Source organism: Oncorhynchus kisutch, linkage group LG26 (genome assembly GCF_002021735.2).
Source record: "Oncorhynchus kisutch isolate 150728-3 linkage group LG26, Okis_V2, whole genome shotgun sequence".
Lineage (NCBI taxonomy): Eukaryota > Metazoa > Chordata > Actinopteri > Salmoniformes > Salmonidae > Oncorhynchus > Oncorhynchus kisutch.
The window spans coordinates 18,221,813-18,243,624 of NC_034199.2; the positions used below are offsets into that span (position 1 = coordinate 18,221,813).

Below are 21,812 nucleotides of genomic sequence, written 5' to 3' on the forward strand. Positions count from 1 at the left end.
ATGCAAGCAGATGAGGAAATGTGGCTAGGATGGAAGAAATTATACAGTTAAACCTACAAAAGAGCAAATGTGAACCAGGGAAAAAATGCACTACCCTCCCCTGTGCCCAGAAGAATTCACACAATCCTCCCCCATGCCACCAACATGAAGGATTGGGATTGAGAGACAGCCTGAGCTCATTTCTGCCATGTAGAGCCCTGCTCATTTCAGCATGTTAGAACAGGCACCCCTCCCTCAGTCTATAATCTGTGTCAAATCCTTGGCCCTAGGACAATCAATAGATCTAGTAACAAGCTTTAATAGGCACAAATTGATTCCATGTTAGACTTCGATTGATTGCAGGCAGTGCATACGGCAGATTTATCCGATTAATAGGCCAAGGGTGTTAGGGAGGAAACATTTCAAGGTAGTGTGGATGGTATTTGTGTGCTACGCAAGCGTGTTAGGGAGTCGGTAAGAATGAAACATGCATGAATGTGCACCACATTTGCCATGGGGGTATCATGGTCTGGAGAATATTATTCATTATGATCTGAAATACCAAACTGATCCTAGATCAGTATTACCACTCTGAAACGTTTTATGAATACATGTTCTGGTTGAAAAGTATTAAAGTGGCCATTACTTTGTGACAATGGCCACTGTAAGTAAGTGTCAAGGTTTATACAGAGTTTGCCTAACAAAAACGGCAGACTGACTTATAGCTGAGAATGCTATCCTGTCACTTGTGAGAACTTCAGCGGTAGGGTAGTCGAGAATACTCAGTTGAGGCAATATCTGCCCACTCTAGGCAAGCTGTAAGCCGTCCTATTTGTTGATGTATGGGTCTATATTTAGAGACTGCTGCTGCAGACACCCTAGGATGATTCACATTAGGGCTGCACGATATGGCAAAAAAATTATTTGCGTTTTTTACCCAGGTCAAAACACCTGGGTAAACTGTTAGAATCACAGAAATGTAATTATCAGTCACGCCTAGTCCTGCTCCCCATTATTACACACATCTTGATTATCTTCCCTTTATTTAGCCCTCAGTCATCAGGCAGTATTGGTTTGTTTTCATGTTCAGTACGGTATTCCTGTTTTGTTCATCTGCCTTATTATTATTAAACTCACTTCCTGCACCTGCTTCCTGACTCACTGTGTATACGTCACAGAATACTGCCGCATTAATTATGGAAGCAGCAGAAGAAAAAGTCCTCAGACAGGTGGTGAACTCCGCCAACACCACAATCAGCTGGTGCAACTAGGTGCAGCTATGGAAGAGGTCCTCCGCGTACCTCCACTGCCCCGACGCCTTCCGAGAGGTTTCACCTTCAACTAGCGGAGGGCCTTCTACCACGAGTCGTCTCAGCGAGTCATTCCCCCAGGCTACCCAGCAGTGCACCCAGGGAGGCAATCCCCAATTGCCCCTCCTGGACAAGTATGATGGGACCCCGTCATACTACTCCAGTGATCCCTCTATTTCGCCCATCAGACAGGAGCCCCCAACACAGCGAGGTCCAAGTTTGCCACAGTCATATCCCTGCTGATCGGGCGGGAGTTGGAGTGGGCTACAGCTGTCTGGGAGGAGAAGAGGAGGAAGATCTGAGTTCCTACGAGAGGTTCATGGCTCTTATCAGGGTGGTTTTATACCATCCACCGGAGGACAGAGGGGGAGGTGAGCGACTATTCCAACTCCAGCAGGATGGCCAAATCGCTGATCAGTACACCCTCACCTTCCAGACCGTAGCAGCCTCCAGCGGATGGAATGAACCAGCGCTCTGCACCCTATTCAGTAGAGGACTGTGCAAGGAGGTTGGCGCACCGGGACGACAACCTTTACTTGGACTCGCTCATCGCAATGGCCATACATCTTGGCAACCTTCTTCGGGAGCGCCGGCACCTACCTCTCTCCTCGCCCTCCTCCTTTGGCTGTCCTGAGGCAGAGCCTGACCCCATGGAGTTAGGGGCCACACACCTCTCTGCGGTAGAGCGGCATCACCGGAGACAGCTGGGGCTCTGTCCCTATTGCGTCCTGGAGGGGCACCAGCTTCAGCTGTGTCTGGTGCGTCCCAACCCGGGATCAACAAGGGCAGAGGAGAGGCCCCGTGATCTTTCGTCTCCCAGGGTAGGAGTGAGTATTCCATAATCATCATTTCCCGCCAAAACCTTTCTGGTTTCCATTTCGCTGGCTGTCCCTCAAGTGTTGTCTCTACAGCTCTAGTGGACTCCAGTGCCATGGGGAATTTCATCGACCAGCCTCTGTCTCCACGCTCAACCTAACCTCATACCCACTGATCTTTTCCCGTCCAAGCCCTGGATAATCAACCATTGGGATCTGGCACATCACAGCACTACCTACCTTCACTGTGGTACCCATGCACCAGGAAATCCTTCCTTCCTCATCATCCCAGTACCCATAAACAAAGTAATCCTCAGAAAGTCACCACCTGGGCACCAGGATGCCGGAAGACTGACTTTCCCATACCCTGTGGTTCCACGTCAGTTGATTGCCCTCAAGCCCATCATTCTGCCCTCCCGTATTGTTGGCCTCATATTTTGGGACATCCGTCAGGCTCTGGAGAGTGTACCCGCTCCTGCTACCTGCCGTCCTGAAGGCATCTACGTTCCCACTGGAGTAAGAGTTTGGCTGTTGACCTGGGCACACACATCCCTCGCCGCTAGACACCCAGGTATCACCCGCACCATTCTATCCATCTCAGATAAGCACTGGCGGCCCTCCTTGGCACAGGAAATCCCCAGCTATGTCAAGTCCTGTTCAATATGTGCCCAAACCAAATCCTGCCGACATGCTCCAGCAGGAAAACTCCTTCCCCTTCCTGTGCCTCAGTGGCTTTGTCCATTGATTTCGTCACTGATCTCCCTCCGTCTGATGGTTTCACCACTATTTTGGATGTTGTGGACAGATTCTCTAAATCCCACCGTTTTATCCCTCTCTCTGGTCTCCCTAACGCTCTCCATGTCTCTGAGGCACTGTTCCAGCAGATTTGGCCTTCCGTAGGACATTATCTCTGACCGTGGCCCCCAATTTACGCCGCTGGTATGGAGAGCTTTCATGGAGAAGCTGGAGGCCATGGCCAGCCTCACCGTACTGGCCTCAGTCCAACGGTGGAGAGGACCAACCAGGAGCTGGGAGGTTCCTTAGAAGTCACTGCTAGGACCAGCAGGGGGAGTAAGCCTGGTTATTTCCCTGGGTGGATTATGCCCAGATCTCACTTTGTCATTCCTCCAATGGGCTGACTCCCTTCCAGTGCGTCCTGGGATTTCAGCTGGCCCTGGCCCCGTGGACGCCAAGCCAGACCAAAGCCCCTGCGGTGGATGAGTGGTTCCAGCGCTCAGAGGAAGTTTGGAACACTGCCCACATGAGGCTCCAGCATGCTGTCCACCACCAAAGGAAGCAGGAAGACCATCATCCTGGTGATCATGTATGGCTCTCCACCAGGATCCTCCTGCTCCGCCTGCCCGCCCCCCCGGGGCTGTTCTTTTGGCCAGCATTGTCGGGGGTACTATCACACCAACTCCAGCGCTCAGGTTTTCTGACAACCATCATAACGCACACCTGCTCCCCATCATTACACACACCTGGTATACAGTGGGCACTTCGAATGCAGTTTTGTTTGGCATGACAATGAATTCAAAAGTTATGGAGGAGATGGTTGTGACAGAGTAGGAATTGCAAAGATTTCACATTATCTGTGGTTGTGAGGCTGGTTGGACGTACTGCACAATTCTCTAAAACGACGTTCGAGGCGGCTTATGGTACAGAAATTAGTGTTCAGTTCTCTGGCAACAGATCTGGTGGACGTTCCTGCAGTCAGCATGCCACTTGCACGCTCACTCAAAACTTGAGACATCTGTTGCATTGTCTTGTGTGACAAAACTGCACATTTTAGAGTGTCCTTTTATTAGCACCAGCACAAGGTGCACCTGTGTAATGATCATGCCTTTTAATCAGCTTCTTGATACGCCACACCTGTCAGGTGGATGGATTATCTTGGCAAAGGAGAAATGCTCACTAACAGGGATGTAAAAAAAATTGTGCACAACATTTGAGAGAAATAAGCTTTTTGTGCATATGGAACATTTCTAGGATCTTTTACTTCAGGTCATGAAACATGGGAACACTTGGGAACACACAACACTTTACATGTTGCATTTACATATATATTTTTCAGTATATACAAGTACATTTTCAGACTACATTTTTTGAATATTCTTTGCCTTATCCTTTTAGATTAAGAACAAGCGTTTAAACAAACAATGATTACATACTCCACCACTGGTAACGGCCTTTATCAGGGCAAAAGTCTGCTAGCAAGATTTGCCCAATCTCATTGGATTTAGCCAGCTAGCTAACTAGCGATTAGCATTAGGGGCTAACACAATTATTTGTAGTTTTCTATGACCAACTAACTAGTGTTTTGCAGAGAGCAAGTTACACAAATGAATAGTATAATCAGTAGCGATTTTAGAGTGTAAATCTTGGTGGGGCCAAAAAATAATAATGTGGGGTGCATGCCAGCAAAGCCACTACACAACATAACAATAAACAATACATTAATTGCATTATAATGGTGACAAACGGTGCCCAAAAACTGCTAGGGCCTACATAGAGCTGTCCCAACAGCAGAGTCCCAACACCTTACCACTGCTATCAACGGAGCCTCGTCTGGCTTCGAAACAGTTAATTCGGCCTCATTTACTGCCTTTTAAAAACATGCTTAAATAAATGTGGTCTCTACTGACAATTGAGATGAACAAACTATGTCATAAGGGAACGACAAGCGGATAAGAGGCAATCCGTAATTTTGATTAAGACATTAATGAGCAAGCTAGGACGTACGTAGTCATAACTATTTGTTCAGCACTTTTGAAATGTACAGCAACAGAATTCAGAACATGGGCCGTTCTTATAGTATTCTCCCTGTACACCAAGTCAGAACCATAAGATAAATAAAGGGGGCACATAAGCAGACAACGAAAGCTCTTACAATATTTGATGATTACATTTCTCAAAAACCGGTTATAGGCTACATGTGCACCACCAAGTCAGAACATTAGGTGAAATTAAGAGGTGAATATAGACCAAATTATTAGGGTGAGGCACATGGGCAACTAACAGCTTACTAAACAACATATACTTAAGTATTACTTTCTAAGCTGCAGTCTACATATCTCCCTGGCATATTAAATCATTTATGCAGCAGCATACAAGACATTTTTGGACTCACCTTGTTGTGCTGTGCTCACTTGAACAGGAAGGTGGCGCAGCAGTCCTTCGTGGGCAAATTTAGTCATCAAAGTCATCAAATGTAGTCATTTAATCAAAGGGAGCTCGACAAAAAATGTTTTTTGAATCATGATGACGTTAGTGATCTTCAGGTCGTAGCTCTAGAAAGAGGCCCGAGTTCCAGATTTACAATTCCGAGTTGGATGAAAGTTCAAAATGTATTTTCCCAGTCATAGCTCATTTTTCCCGAGTTCCCAGTTGTCTTGAACTCACTAAAGTCTGATTTTGCAGTTTCGAGTTAATAGTTGTTTTAGGCACAAATCATGCTTCATTGACATTCACCAATGTTGAATGCTTATCATTTTAAACTAGGAAAAGAGACCCTTAATCTTAGACTTTGGACCAGACCTCGACTCCACTGAATAGCAGGCTAATGATTGCTTTGCAATGCTAGCAGTTAGCCACTGATTCCTTCCAAACCACTCATTGCTAAATTTGCGATTTCCAACTTGTTGTGTAATGTTTATGTCCATTGGCCGATAAGCACCGATACGTTTTATCTATAATTTCTCTACATTATTTATCTTCATACGACAAGGATTAAAAAGGATTTGCCAGTAGATTGTCGACTTAATTCATGATGATGACTGCTAGCTAAGATTCTGAAAGTCAGTCCAATCAAAGCTACTGTAGATATAAAGTGATTTGATGTAATTGTATCTGTTGCCAATGACCTTGAGCCTTCTTGGATAGGCACTTCTAATGTAACTCTATGGCAGCACCCAAGGGGCTTGAATGTTCGAGCTCTACCCTTAGACTTGGTGGTGACGTAGTGTCCCCATGAATGACAGAACACTGAGCCAATCATGGCGCAACGCACCATATTTTTGTAACACTTGCATTTTAGAGCTGCCCTACTCAAGAAAACTAAATAGAGACCATGTATATGTGGCTTTATTAACTCAATGATATAAATGTTTTAAATTGTTTGCAAACTGATATGTGACATGTATTCATGGAAAAATTATATGCAAAACAGGCAAGCCCCCAGTCAAATTAGTTGACTGTTTTGTCAATGCATGCATAACTAATCTCGAGCATGAGGAACTGCTTGCCTTAGTGACCGTGGGTGGGGCTTGGTGTGTGTGGGATTGGGAAGAGGCAAAAAGAGGAGAGACGAGAGAAAACTCCATCAAATCGAGCAATAAATCAAAAGTTTGTTTTTTTAGTTTAAAAAGTGAAAAAGTGCCATTCCAAAATAGCACAGCTATTGCTATTTCGATATAAAACGTGATTAATCTTGCAGCCCTAGGCCTCACCCAGCTAGAACATTTGGTTCATTTGAAGTTGTGTGAAAACTACGCTTTTGGTTTCCCATTGGTCCTGGGAACGAAGCCATACATTTCCTGACCGGTAAAACAGAAAGTTATTTATACATTCTGAGAACGAAAGTGAAAATGTTGCCTGTTTTGGTAACGTACATCTTTTGGTTGCAGGGAGGTCCTGAGAACAAGTTACTATGATTCATTGAAAGTTTTCCTGGGAGGTTTTATTAACGTTCTGAGAAAAATGTTCAATAAGACTGTCAGCTTAGGTTAATTGTTTTACACTCCAAGCACAGATAGGACACATGGAAATGTATTTGAATTAATCATGCAAACACATTTAACATTTTTGGATGGCATCTGTGTAATTTGAACCTACAATGTTTGGTTGTTTATCCATGGAATTAGACCACCGCGCCACCAGGATGGAGCTAGCATGCCATTTTTTTTAACCCATACAATGCTGTTCATTTTAGTCTATTCAAACAGACCCCATTTCAAAGGACCAAGCACTCATTAAGAACAGGTGTGGCCAATTAGTGGGTGCGGCAAACACACCTGAACATACTTAACAAGATAGCGGTTAGAAAGACTTTTGTTGACACTGAAAACGGAATGTATATGTTGTTAAATACCATTCTGGAACATTCTTTGAACGTTACTAATGTTTTCTTCTGTTTTTCATGGAATGTTTTCTAAATGTTCTGAGAACACAACTTTACATAGAGGTTTCCTTGGCTCTGAGGAAACATGCATAAAACATGCTGAAGTACTGAAAATCCCACAGAAGAACATTGTTTCTTAGCGTTCTCTGAACTATTTGAGAACATTCCCAATGTCAAACCAGTTGGAAATCGTTTCTAGAACATCACCAAAATGTAAGTTAAATGTAACCATGTTTGAACTTTTAGGAAACATTCTGTTAAGGTAACAAAATACCAAGAAAATATATTTTTTGGGTCAAGTTGCATGAATGGTCCAAAGCCAAGCAACTTTCCAGCATCATTCCCAGAACGTTATAGGAAGGTTGTATGGAAGATAATCATAGGACAACCACACTCTCACCAAGCTCTGTGAAACATATGGTTAATTTACCTGAGAAGTCTAGTAACCCATTTGAAATCACTGACTGCACTTCAGAGATTATGAATGTGACCCCGGCTGGGCAAAATGCCATATGGCCAGGAATTAAAACCAATTGCTCAAATTCTGCTTTCCTCACAATATAGGCTTCGCTGGTTGGAAGGTAAGACTCTGATACATAAAATATGTGTGCTTATTGTCTCTTGTAACAACATGCTGTGAAGAAATCATTAAAGGTTTCCAGCACAACATGTATCTTTTAGTGTATAGTAGACAGGGATGTAGTGGAGGGTAAACGTAAATGCCGTTTACTCAGACATATGTATTTGTGAAATAGCATTTACTCACCATTTGATTTAGTTAATTATCGTTAACCCACTCATTATTGCATTCCCAGTGTTGATAAATGCTCAGAACACTAATATTCATATATATTTTTAAAAATGTATTTTTACCTCTTTTTTCCCCCTTTTTTTCGTGATATCCAATTGTTAGTTACAGTCTTGACACATCGCCGCAACAGTTAAACTGGCGACCATGTCAGCGTGCATGCAGTCTGCACACCACAGGAGTCACTAAAGCACAATGGGACAAGGTCCTCCCAGCCGGCCAAGCCCTCCCTTAACCCAGACGACACTGGGCCAATTGCACCTCAAGCACTGTGATGCAGTGCCTTAGACCACTGCGCCACTCGGGAGGCAGAATGCTAATATTCTTGATCTAAGTTCCAATTGCACCTGCCTCTCTGCAAACTAGTGAAATAATGATTCAGGTATGCTCATTATGTTCGCCTGCTCTTCCCAGATTCGCCTTCTTAGCAGTGCATTCATTCACCACTCTGTTCAATGGCAAACGCACAGACCGAGACATGAAATTACCTACCAACGCTGGCATGTGACAAGTAGAGAGAGAGAGACACCGCTGACAGTGGCCTTGCGCGATGCCGGACGTAAGGCATTTTTTAAAACAACCCTCAACTCCTGCCATCCCTTGACATCCACCCCCCAAAAAAACAGAGTCTCTGAGAATGAGCGTACAAAAAAAAGTTGCTTAAATTTCAGTCAGATGGCTACCTACTGTAACTCAAGTGCTCTGGCTACAGTTAGCTAGATAGCAAAATATAACTAGCTGGCTATATGCATGAAGTTAGAAGCTGACGTTAAACGGAGACTGACCTCAGAAGGAGAAGTTGACTGAAATTAAGCTAGCTATAACTTAACAAAATATAGGCTACTATAAGTTCACATAACAAACTAACTTTGTTTTACACAGAGTAGTTTGACAGACAGTGGTGAGGCAGGATACAATGCAAACAGAAAGAGTAAGCACGCAGAGAGAAAGGTTAAAAGTACAGTAGTTCCCAAACTTGTTATCCAGCTCCATGTGGGGCCCCCTCATATCCATTTATAACTTGTTTCTCTTCAAATGGATATATAATACAACATTTTAGAAATAACTAAGGGCCATTCTCCATTTTGTACTTTATGCATGAACAGTACAGAACAGAAAACTGAATTAAAGTGCAGCTCACATGAGTTACTAAGAACACAAATGTTATTTAAAAGATAACACATTTCAATATAAACATATCCACATCCTATGTTTCTGGACGTTTCTAGTGTCCAGTCCAAATGAACTATTTTGTGACAGATGAGCTGATGTGCATTTTGTGTCATGTTAAAAGACATGCTTCAGAACTTTGCCAACTACAAAGCATTTCTTAAACCTCCCACTTTGGGCTGGATGTGTCCATGTGTAGGTCATAAATGCTTAATCTATAAACAGAATTACTGTCTTGGCTAAATTAGCCATGAAATCCCTAGTTTGAAAGTGACTGTTTTTCTAGAAGCACCATTTCCCCTACATTTCCCCCATGTGGGTCATTCCCCTAACAATTTGAGTTCAACCAATGAGCTTCAGCCCCTCACCATATGAGTGACAGCTAGAAAGAGGCACATCAAGCACACACAGAGAAAGTGAGAGAGAGCAATGACGAGGTGCACATATCTTCACATATGTGACGTAGTACGCCATTTTCAGGGACCACTTTTGTCTTGAGTGTTACTTTCAGAACTACTGGCTAAAAAGTATACAAAAGTACCGGAGAATCTCTTTAACTACAGAAATATACATTAGGCCTTTCCTATAGACCTGCGTAAAAAGGAAACCAAACAATACAGTTCTAAAAATGTAATATGTTTTGGTTTATATCGGTGGTTATTCGGCTTATCTCGATCCGTCTCTGGAATTGATACCCACTTTTTTACCACTACATCACTGACAGTAGATATGTGTATTTAAGCAATATAAGACCTTATTTCCTGAATATAATTCTATAATTGTGATACTGTTTAAACTGCCTGAATGTTTAATGATAAGCATACTGAATTGAAATTGAGACCTCATAATACAGGCGCCATGTGGTTTTCAACAACAGGACACTACCCATCTCCCATTCTGCAAAATCAATAGGCTTCTAGGGACTAAGTCATGCACTTGGTATGTCAATTTAGCCTCTGCTATCCTAGCCTGGTCTCAAAGACTAGATGTAACATAGTAAACGTCGATCTGCCACACTCATATGTTACGTTTGGTCTGGTTACATGAAACAGAAGGTTACTTAAGACAAAAACTAAAGGCGAGTGGTTGGTCGGGGGGATGGCTAGACGTCCAACGCAAAAACATTTTTGAATCTCATCATGGACCACTTTAGCATTTTAGCTAATTAGCAACTACTTACTAGTTTTTATCCAGTTATCACGTTATGTTCTGAGAGACATATGTTTCTTAGAGCTTGGTGAGAGCGTGGTTGTCCAATGGTTATTTTGCATTTGTATACAGGCCCCTTTATTTTCTCAACAAAAATAACGTGTTTCAGCCTAATTCTAAAACGATTGAAATAAAATTGCTCCTCATCAATCTACACACAACACCCTATAATGACAAACCAAAAACAGGTTTTTATATATTTTTTGCAATATATATATTTTAAAAAACTGACATCACATTTACGTAAGAATACAGACCCTTTACTCAGTACTTTGTTGAAGCACCTGTGGCAGCGATAACAGCCTTGTGTTTTCTTGGGTATGATGCTACAAGTTTGGAACACCTATATTTGGGGAGTTTTCCCATTCTTCTCTGCAGATCCTCTCAAGCACTGTCAGGTTGGATTGGGAGCTTCGCTGCACAGCTACTTCAGGTCTCTCCAGAGATGTTCGACCAGGTTCAAGTCCAGGCTCTGGCTGGTCCACTCAAGGACATTTAGAGACTTGTCCCGAAGCCACTCCTGCGTTGTCTTGGCTGTGTGCTTAGGGTCATTGTCCTGTTGGAAGGTGAACCTTCGTCCCAGTCTGAAGTCCTGAGCGCTCTAGAGCAGGTTTTCATCAAGGATCTCTCTGTACTTTGCTTTGTTCATCTTTCCCTCGAACCTGACTAGTCTCCAAGTTCCTGCTACTGAAAAACATCCCCACAGCATGATGTTGCAACCACCATGCTACACCGTAGGGATGGTGCCAGGTTTCCTCCAGAAGTGATGCTTAGCATTCAGGCTCAATAGTTCAATCTTGGTTTCTTCAGACCAGATAAACTTTTTCTCATGGTCTGAGAGTCCTTTGGGTGCCTTTTGGCAAACTACATGCTATCATGTGCCTTTTACTGAGGAGTGGCTTCTGTCTGGCCACTCTACCATAAAGGCCTGATTGGTGGAGTGCTGCAGAGATGGTTGTCCTTCTGGAAGGTTCTCACATCTCCACAGAGGAACTCTGGAGCTCTGTCAGAATGACCATCAGGTTCTCGGTCACCTCCCTGACCAATGCTCCTCTCCCCTGATTGCTCAGTTTGGCTGGGCGGCCAGCTCTAGGAAGAGTCTTGGATGTTCAAACTTTTTCCAATGATGGTGGCCACTGTGTTTTTGGGGACCTTCAATGCTGCAGAAATGTTTTGGTACCCTTCCCCAGATCTCTGCCTCGACAAAATGCTGTCTCGGTGCTCTATGGACAATTCCTTCGACCTCATGGCTTGGTTTTTGCTCTGACATGCACTGTCAACTGTGGGACCTTATATAGACAGGTGTGTGCCTTTCCAAATCATGTCCAATCAATTTAATTTACCAAAAGTGGACTCCAATCAAGTTGTAGAAACATCTCAAGGATGATCAATGGAAACTGGATGCACCTGAGCTCAATTTCGATTCTCATAGCAAAAGGTCTGAATGCTTATGTAAATAAGGTATTTCTGTTTTTTTATACATTTGCTAACATTTCTAAAAACCTGTTTTCCCTTTGTCATTATGGGGTATTGTGCATAGATTGATGAGGGGGGAAAAAAACAATTTAATCAATTTTAGAATAACGCTGTAATGTAACAATGTGGGGGGGGGGGGGGGGGGGATTCCGAATGCACTGTACAACCTTCCCACAAGTTCTAGGAATGGTGCAGGATACCCAGCTAGCACATAACATTCTGAGAATGTGTTTCTTAGGTGTGAATTTCAGTACTTCAGCATAATGTTTTCTACAGGTTTCCTCATGGTCCTATTTAAAGTCATGTTTTTAGAACATTAACAAAACTTTCACTTCTGTTTTCAGAAAGTAAAAACAAAAAAGTGTTCAGCTTTACCGGTCAGAAAACGTATGGCTTCCTTCCCAGTACCAATGGGAAACCAACAACGTACACTACCATTCAAAAGTTTGGGGTCACTTAGAAATATCCTTGTTTTTGAAAGAAAAGCATTTTTTTGTCCATTAAAATAACATCAAATTGATCAGAAATACAGTGTCGACATTGTTAATGTTTGTAAATGGCTATTGTAGCTGGAAACGGCTTAATTGTAATGGAATATCTACATAGGCGTACAGAGGCCCATTATCAGCAACCATCACTCCTGTGTTCCAATGGCACGTTGTGTTAGAAAAACCCTTTGCAATGATGTTAGCACAGCTGAAAACTGTTCTGATTAAAGAAGAAATAAAACTGGCCTTCTTTAGACTAGTTGAGTATCTGGAGCATAAGCATTTGTGGGTTCGATTACAGGCTCAAAATGGCCAGAAACAAATAACTTTCTTCTGAAACGTGTCAGTCTATTCTTGTTCTGAGAAATTAAGGCTTTTCCATGTGAGAAACTGAAGATCTTGTACAACACTGTGTACTACTCCCTTTTCAGAACAGCGCAAACTGGCCCTAATCAAAATTTTTAAAAGGAGTGGGAGGCCCCGGTGCACAACTGAGCAAGAGGACAAGTACATTAGAGTGTCTAGTTTGAGAAACAGATGACCACACAAGTCCTCAACTGGCAGCTTCATTAAATAGTACCTTACAAAACACCAGTCTCAACTTCAACAGTGAAGAGGCGACTCCGGGATACTGGCATTTTAGGCAGAGTTGCAAAGAAACTGCCATATCTCAGACTGGCCAATAAAAATAAAAGATTAAGATGGGCAAAAGAACACAGACATTGGACAGAGGAAGATTGGAAAAAAGTGTTATGGACAGACAAATCTAAGTTTGAGGTTTTCGGATAACATAGAACATTCGTGAGACGCAGAAAAAATGAAAAGATGCTGGAGGAGTGCCTGATACCATCTGTCAAGCATGGTGAAGGCAATGTGATGGTCTGGGGGTGCTTGGTGGTGGTAAAGTGGGAGATTTGTACAGGGTAAAAGGGATCTTGAAGAAGGAAGGCTATCACTGCATTTTGCAACGCCATGCCATACCCTGTGGACGGCGCTTAATTGGAACCAATTTCCTCCTACAACAGGACAATGATCCAAAACACCACTCCAAACTATACAATAACTATTTAGGGAAGAAGCAGTCAGTTGGTATTCTGTCTAATGGAGTGGCCAGCACAGTCACCGGATCTCAACCCTATTGAGCTGTTGTGGGGGCAGCTTGACCGTATGGTACGTAAGAAGTGCACATCAAGCCAATCCAATTTGTGGGAGGTGCTTCAGGAAGCATGGGGTGAAATCTCTTCAGATTACCCTCAACAAATTGACAACTAGGATGCCAAAGGTCTGCAAGGCTGTAATTGCTGCAAATGGAGGATTCTTTGATGAAAGCAAGTTTGAAGGACACAATTATTATTTAAATAAAAAAATCATTATTTATAACCTTGTCAACGTCTTGCCTATATTTCCAATTCATTTTGTGTATATTTTCATGGAAAACAAGGACATTTCTAAGTGACCCCACATTTTTGAATGGTAGAGTACATTCCCACAACTTCCAAGGAACCAAATGTGCTAGCTGTTTAGCTACTTTACAACATAGCATGTTAGTTAACCCTTCCTCTAACCATAACCTTAAACCTTTTAAGCTAACCTTAACCCCTAGCCACCTAGCTAACGTTAGCCACCTAGTCAATATCTATTGTTAGCCACAACAAATTGGAATTTGTAACATCATGTCATACCTATTTCAAATTCGTAACGTATTGTACAAATAGCATTTCGTTACCATATCATATGAATTGTAATTCGTAACATGCGAAATGGATGATGGACATCCACGCATTTTTTTAGAATACGAAACGTAATATATTACACTAAATGGAGAGAGATACATTAACATTCACTGTGTTACGTCTACCCCTGAGTCCAGGTAGACAATCCTAACATCAATTTCATGGATTGCAATGAGACAAAATAGAAGAGTGAAGGGTGCATTGAATGAATAGTTAGGGCATTGGGGGAATAATTTATGCATTTTGTATTGACTGAAATATCGCCGTACACGTTTACACCATCACTGCAAGTAAAACACTACTACCCTAACCTACTTTCAAGTCATTTGTGAATTCGCCCAATAATAAAGCTGATAGGATCCGCTTTCATCCAACAATTCAGTCCTTTGTTCTATGCGAACGAAAATCATATTGTCTACATATTGACTCAGTGGCCTAAATAGGCTAAGCACAATTGAAAACTATTGACACAAATAAAGCCATTAAATTCAGCGCTACGCCGCCTCCGCAGCAACTCATAATATCAGCTACATCAATATCGTGAGCATCTTGCGATACACAGCGCTACCACGCGTCCTATATGGATAACCTGCATGGACCCTTTGATGTGCATTTGCAAGGTTGCATTTGAACGCTGCATGTTATCAAGTCCTTTGTCTCTGCTTTATATTAAACGCAAATAGGCTACTTTGTTGACTGGATAATGTGGTTAATGGCAGCTTGAAAGAGAAGACTCCAGAGGCTAAAACGGCTAGAGCTCTTTATTGTGCTTTCCGAATAACATTGCATCATTGTATGATATTATTGGTCAGAACCTTTTTCCTATCTGGATTGAACTCTTACCTGTGCGTTTGGAGAGCTGCCTAGGTGGAATTGGTAGCAAAGGCTTGCAGTCAAATTGCGCAGCAGTCGCGATGATGCTTCATAGTGGAAACGCGCTGCGATACAGCCAGCTTCGTGATGCTTCAACCACGTGATGCAGTGAAGCAACCTCACTCAAGCATCCAGATGTTGCCTGGCTACACAGACTCCTTGCTCCAGCTAAACGCTACGCCACGCCCACGGGTTTTAGTTATTTCTTTGCAATGAGTCTCTGAGTCTGATCTTCACTAGTTCCCACAGCCACAAATGTATAATTATTATTAACCTTTAACCCTAATTTAAGCGACAACCAATGCGTCTGGATCTGAGTACCTCCCTTGACCCTTCCCCTAATGCAAAAATATTCGGGGTCCTTTGACTGGTCCAAAAACTGATGTGTTGAGCCAGAACACCAGTTTGAAAATTCGTCATTGGCTTTGATACTCAGATTGGTTAGAGACGATCCAATCGCTGACGACCTAGTTTTGTACAATGCCCATCACCACATATGACTTCAATGATGGCAGTCTCAGGATGAAGTATATAGTGAACGAATTTAGTGTGTCGTCGTGCTAACCCAGATGAGCATCCACCACAGAATAGCCTACTGTTGTAGCCTTGTAGAGATTGACTGTAGCCCACAATGCTGCACATTTATATTAGATTTACTGTACATGCCTTCTTTCGATTAGACAAATGTTCAATAGCACATTGGTGATACTTTCTCAAGAAGTTAAGTGTTTAGTCATCAGTTTAAGGTCTGTTATGTAACAACTGGGATGTAGGAAACATATAGGAGTTTTCTTTATTGCATCTTAATCATGGAGCAGACATGCTTAGCCAGAGCAATACGGTTGAAGTTGATGTGGGCACTTTTTCAAGGGCACATCAACAGATTTTCCACTTAGTTAGCCCTGGGACTCGAACCAGCAACCATTTGGTTACTGGCCGAACACACTTACCCTTCAGGACAGCAGGTAACCTAGAGGTTATCTGCTTTGATTTGAGAACCTAATATCTTACATCCAGGCAAGATGTGAATCAGAGGAGGTTGGTGGGAGGAGCTACAGGAGGACAGGCTCATTGTGATGGCTGTAATGGAGTTATTGGAACGGAGTCAAACATGTGGTTTCCATATGCTTGATGTGTTTGACTCCATGTACTCCATTTCAGCCATTACAGTGAGCCTATCTTCTTATAGTTCCTCCCAACAGCCTCCTCTGATGTAAATGGTTAATCTCAGTTGACTCAGAACTCAAATGTTGCGTAATTTAGTTTTGGTTGGTGAAGTCTCCACCCTCGCAAAAGGATACTCTGTCAAAGCCCCCGATCTTAGTGATGTAAACCCAAACACCGGACCTACTGCTGCTCGTTATCCTACCCTCTAAGATAAATGGGTTCCAAAAGGGTTCTTCGGCTGTCTCCATAGGAGAACATTTTTGGTTCCAGGTAGAACTCTTTTGGGCTCCATGTAGAACCCTCTGTGTAAACGGTTCTACATGGAACTCAAAAGGGTTTAACCTGGAACCAAAACAGCCGAAGAACCCTTTTAAGTTCTAGATAGCACCTTTTTTATAAGAGTGTACGTATTCCATCCTGTCACGAGAGATTATTCTATTTATGTGCAGAATCTGTCCATGAGAGATTAGTTAATGGTTAAAATGTAGGGTTTTGGGTGCGATTCAAACCCTTTGTTCTGTGCCCTCGAGGCAGAGCAGCCCACAGGACAAGATTTAATAAGAAAAACTCTCCACTGAACAATATGTTTTCACACATTTGAGCTGTTTTCACAAATGTATTGTAGATTTCACAACTCATTATCACCCCGCAGGCCTCCCCGAGAAGTGACATGTGAATAGACCCTGGTTTGAACTCTGTGAGAAGAGTAGAATAGGCTTCTTCAAGAAGTGTAATGTTGATAGACCCTGGTTTAAACTCTTTATGTAGGACCAAAGCTGGTTACACCAAAATATCGAAAATTAGATTTTACGCTTATAATCCGTTTTCACAAATAACTCGTTGAAGTTACTCTGTCAATTTGATTGGGTTCAAATTCCAATGTATGGCATATAACGTTTCTAAATATCATTTTAAGATACATCACTTTCTTCAGATGCCCACACTCAAGCATCCATGATCAATTCTGCACTCTGTGATACTTTCCAAGGAAATAAATACAGGCCACATGAGGCATATACAAAATAATTACATTTTGTCTACACAATTTACTAACAAGAAATTCACTACATGACCAGAAGTATGTGGACACCTGCTCGTCAAACATCACATTCCAAAATCACCTCGCTTTGTGCATGGGGGCACTGTCATGCTGAAACAGGAAAGGGCCTTCTCAAAACTGTTGCAACAAAGTTGGAAGCACAGAATCATCTAGAAAGTCATTGCTTGCTGTAGCATTAAGATTTCCCTCCACTGGAACTAAGGAGCGTAGCCCAAACCATGAAAAACAGCCCCAGACCATTATTATTACCAAACTTTAGAGTTGGCACTATGCATTGGGGCAGGTAGCGTTCTCCTGGCATACGCCAAACCTAGATTCAAACGTCGGACTGCCAGATGGTGAAGAGTGATTCATCACTCCAAAGAACGCGTTTCCACTGCTAATGCTTGTCTATGGAGATTGCATGGCGGCCTTATTTTATACACCTGTCAGCAACAAGTGTGGCTGAAAGACGGATCCACTAATTTGAAGGGGTGTCCACATACCTTATGTGGACCTTGAATTTTTTTTTAATGTATACAGTATATCACAAAAGTGAGTACACCCCTCACATTTTTGTAAATATGAGTATATCTTTTCATGTGACAACACTGAAGAAATGACACTTTGCTACAATGTAAAGTAGTGAGTGTACAGCTTGTATAATAGTGTAAATTTGCTGTCCCCTCAAAATAACTCAACACACAGCCATTCATGTCTGAACCGCTGGCAACAAAAGTGAGTACACCCCTAAGTGAAAATGTCAAAATTTGGCCCAAAGTGTCAATATTTTGTGTGGCCACCATCATTTTCCAGCACTGCCTTAACCCTCTTGGGCATGGAGTTCACCAGAGATTCACAGGTTGCCACTGGAGTCCTCTTCCACTCCTCCATGACGATATCACGGAGCTGGTGGATGTTAGAGACCTTGCACTCCTCCACCTTCCGTTTGAGGATGCCCCACAGATGCTCAATAGGGTTTAGGTCTGGAGACATGCTTGGCCAGTCCATCACCTTTACCCTCAGCTTCTTTATTAAGGCAGTGGTCATCTTGGAGGTGTGTTTGGGGTCGTTATCATGTTGGAATACTGCCCTGCGGCCTAGTCTCCGAAGGGAGGGGGATCATGCTCTGCTTCAGGTTGTCACAGTACATGTTGGAATTCATGGTTCCCTCAATGAACTGTAGCTCCCCAGTGCCGGCAGCACTCATGCAGCCCCCGACCATGAAACTCCCACCACCATGTTTGACTGTAGGCAAGACACACTTCTCTGGTTGCCGCCACACACGCTTGACACCATCTGAACCAAATAAGTTTATCTTGGTCTCATCAGACCACAGGACATGGTTCCAGTAATCCATGTCCTTAGTCTGCTTGTCTTCAGCAAACTGTTTCCGGGCTTTCTTGTGCATCATCTTTAGAAGAGGCTTTCTTCTGGGACGACAGCCATGCAGACCAATTTGATGCAGTGTACGGCGTATGGTCTGAGCACTGACAGGCTGACCCCCCACCCCTTCAACCTCTGCAGCAATGCTCGCAGCACTCATACGTCTATTTCCCAAAGACAACCCCTGGATATGACGCTGAGCACGTGCACTCAACTTCTTTTGTCGACCATGGCGAGGCCTGTTCTGAGTGGAACCTGTCCAGTTAAACCGTTGTATGGTCTTGGCCACCGTGCTGCAGCTCAGTTTCAGGGTCTTGGCAATCTTCTTATAGCCCAGGCCATCTTTATGTAGAGCAACAATTCTTTTTTTCAGATCCTCAGAGAGTTCTTTGCCATGAGGTGCCATGTTGAACTTCCAGTGACCAGTCAGTATGCGGGAGTGTGAGAGCGACGACACCAAATTTAACACACCTGCTCCCCATTCACACCTGAGACCTTGTAACACTAACGAGTCACATGACATTGGGGAGGGAAAATGGCTAATTGGGCCCAATTTGGACATTTTCACTTAGGGTGTACTCACTTTGAGTTGAGTTATTTTGAGGGAACAGCAAATTTACACTGTTAACCAAGCTGTACACTCACTACTTTACATTGTAGCAAAGTGTCATTTCTTCAGTGTTGTCACATGAAAATATATACTCAAATATTTACAAAAATGTGAGGGGTGTACTCACTTTGTGATATACTGTATATATTTTACCTTTATTTAACTAGGCAAGACAATTAAGAACAAATTCAAATTTTCAATGACCGCCTAGGAACAGTGGGTTAACTGCCTTGTTCAGGGGCAGAACAACAGATTTTTACCTTGTCAGCTCAGGGATATAGGCATACTACCATCATGTCGCATAAATCACAGGGCACCAACAAGTGCTAGAGCAACATAACTATCACTGGAGAGATTGTACAAAGAGATGGAATTTAAAGGGTATATAGGGCAGGGCAAGCTGTCTTTCAGAGTTAGCAATACACACTTTGCTCACTAGGTGGGGTACTGATACTAGATATAAAAAGTAGTTCAATCATTTCAGAATTCAGAGGCAATTCCTCATCATTTCCAACATTCTATAACATGGTTAACTAGTCACTGAAAGTAACACTTAACAACATTATTTCAATACTGAACTAATGTGAAATGAACAACCACAACTAGGCAAAAGCAAACAAGACGGGGTTGTTTGAAAAGTGTCATGCCAACATTAGATGATGAAGGGAGTGCATTTCCCTCATTATCAATGAGCTGTTGATTGATGTTCTTCCATTTGCCGACGGCAAATTGTGATCCGGCATCCTGGAATGTCAACGCCTGGATGACGGCATGATGACGGCCTACTTATAAACAGGAGGGAAAAAAACATAATTGTGATGGGTGGAAATCTGGAAGACAGATTATCTGAAGTTGCTGTGTGCCACTGCTACAAACAGAGCCCAGATGGAGGAGCAGGCTAGGAGAATAGTCTACCAGGGTTGTGTTTAGTAGGGCACACCATAAAATACACCATCACAAAACGCTTATGAACAGAAAACTAAAAGTTATTTTACTATTGGATGAGTTCAGATTTAAAACTGTTTTCTCCCTTCTGGACACAACCCAGGGCAAGTGTGTAAATGAATTCTTTTTTTTACAAGCGAGATGTTCATGTTGAACTTTATTCTCGTTTCCCTGTCGAAAAGAAAACAGAAGGGAGGTCTCCTATTACGAACTTTATTGCTGAGTGCCCTTCCCCTACGAATGTGGTTTTAAACATGAATCCACAAAACTTCTGAATAAACGTTGACACTTCATCCCCGTCTTGCCACGACGCCAACTAAGTGAAGCTATGACGTGAGCTGTGTTTGAGTTAAAAGTTCCTAGCAGTGTCAGACAATGCAGGGGTGGGGATTGGGGACTAGCCCTGGAAGAATCCTATTGATATTCATCAAGTGCCTTACATGGAAGATACAGTAAGAATATCAAGTTGAGATTAGCCTTAATAGTTCGAACATTAAACACATAATGCATGCTGTCGATAGGCTATGCATTAAAAAAAATGGATGGCTTGGCTATTATTTGAAAATGTTCCTCAGCCTGAAATGCCTCAATGCACACCTTAACCAATGTCAAACGTATACACAACTGAATCAAGTCTGAGTTTCATTTTTCAGGAGTGTAAACAATGTATTCCTCAGTAGTCCCGAGGGCTGTAACTATCCATTGTCTCCCAGTCTTCCAGATAGGGACCTAGGCACTGTGGTTGTGCCCTAGGGGCAAGGCTGTTTCTCCAGTGATTACAGACCTAGATCCCACAGGAGATAACTGCTTAAAGACCACCAGAAGAGTAGAGAAGAGAAGTGTTAAGTGCAGGTAGTCTGTTTCACATCACACATTACAGTAGACTCCCCCAAGGCTTTGTTGCATTTTTATGTCAGCGAGGTGCAGTTTGAAAATGTCCTTTTTCCTGTTGTGATGTAAAATCGAGTGGGGTATGTAAACAAATGATACTTTAGACTTGCTTGGACCAAGACGCATTTTTAACACGACTAATAAAGAATCAGAATCTGACTTGTGACTACATAAATCAAGTCCAAGAAAAAGGAAGGGATGGTCTTGTGAAGTCTCAAACGTGATCCCAGAGTGTCTTTGTGTCCTTATGAAATGCATCTATTGTGCAATGAATACAACATCATAAAATTAGCTGAAGCAGTATCTTCTCATACTGAATACTGAGGCTTCAGTGTTATAATGTCTCTGCTGCTTCCTTGGATAATTGTGAAAAGACAATATACAGTTCAGTATGTCCCTGTTTTTGTGTGCCGGTCATGCTTGGATGTTTAGGTTATGTAGTTTCAAGATGTAGATATTCGTTTTCAGATTTCATACAGGTAAAAAAAAGGCAGCAAATATGCAAATAATGAAAACATTCCTATTGGGATCCAAGTTCACGACAACTAAATATTTGAAAGGAACATTTCTGGGGCAGAAGATGAACAAACTGAAAGCAAAATTAAAACAGGCAAAACCAAGGTATCCGTCCAAGAAAACTCTGTATGAAAATTGCTCAATCATATAATATTTCCAACAGTGCCTTGCGCAGTGATTGAGACTTGTTAACAAAATAATCAAAAGAAACAAGTACTGAAAAAGTTCCGTAACAATAGGGACAGACCCGAAAAGACAGAGGACAGGCTGCACAAAGC

General features: G+C 42.5%; 1 protein-coding gene across 2 annotated transcripts in view; it reads right to left on the bottom strand.

Moving 5' to 3' along the window:
- The window catches only part of LOC109870970 (anion exchange protein 3), a 104,328-nt gene extending 89,243 nt beyond the window's left edge, over window positions 1-15,085 (bottom strand). Inside the window, exon 1 of one of the 2 annotated variants that reach the window (XM_031805505.1) lies at window positions 14,951-15,085. The gene's annotated coding sequence lies outside the window, so the exon portion shown is untranslated. The remainder of the gene's footprint in view (window positions 1-14,950) is intronic. The other variant, XM_031805506.1, reaches the window with a different exon arrangement.
- Between the last annotated feature and the right edge of the window lie 6,727 nt (window positions 15,086-21,812).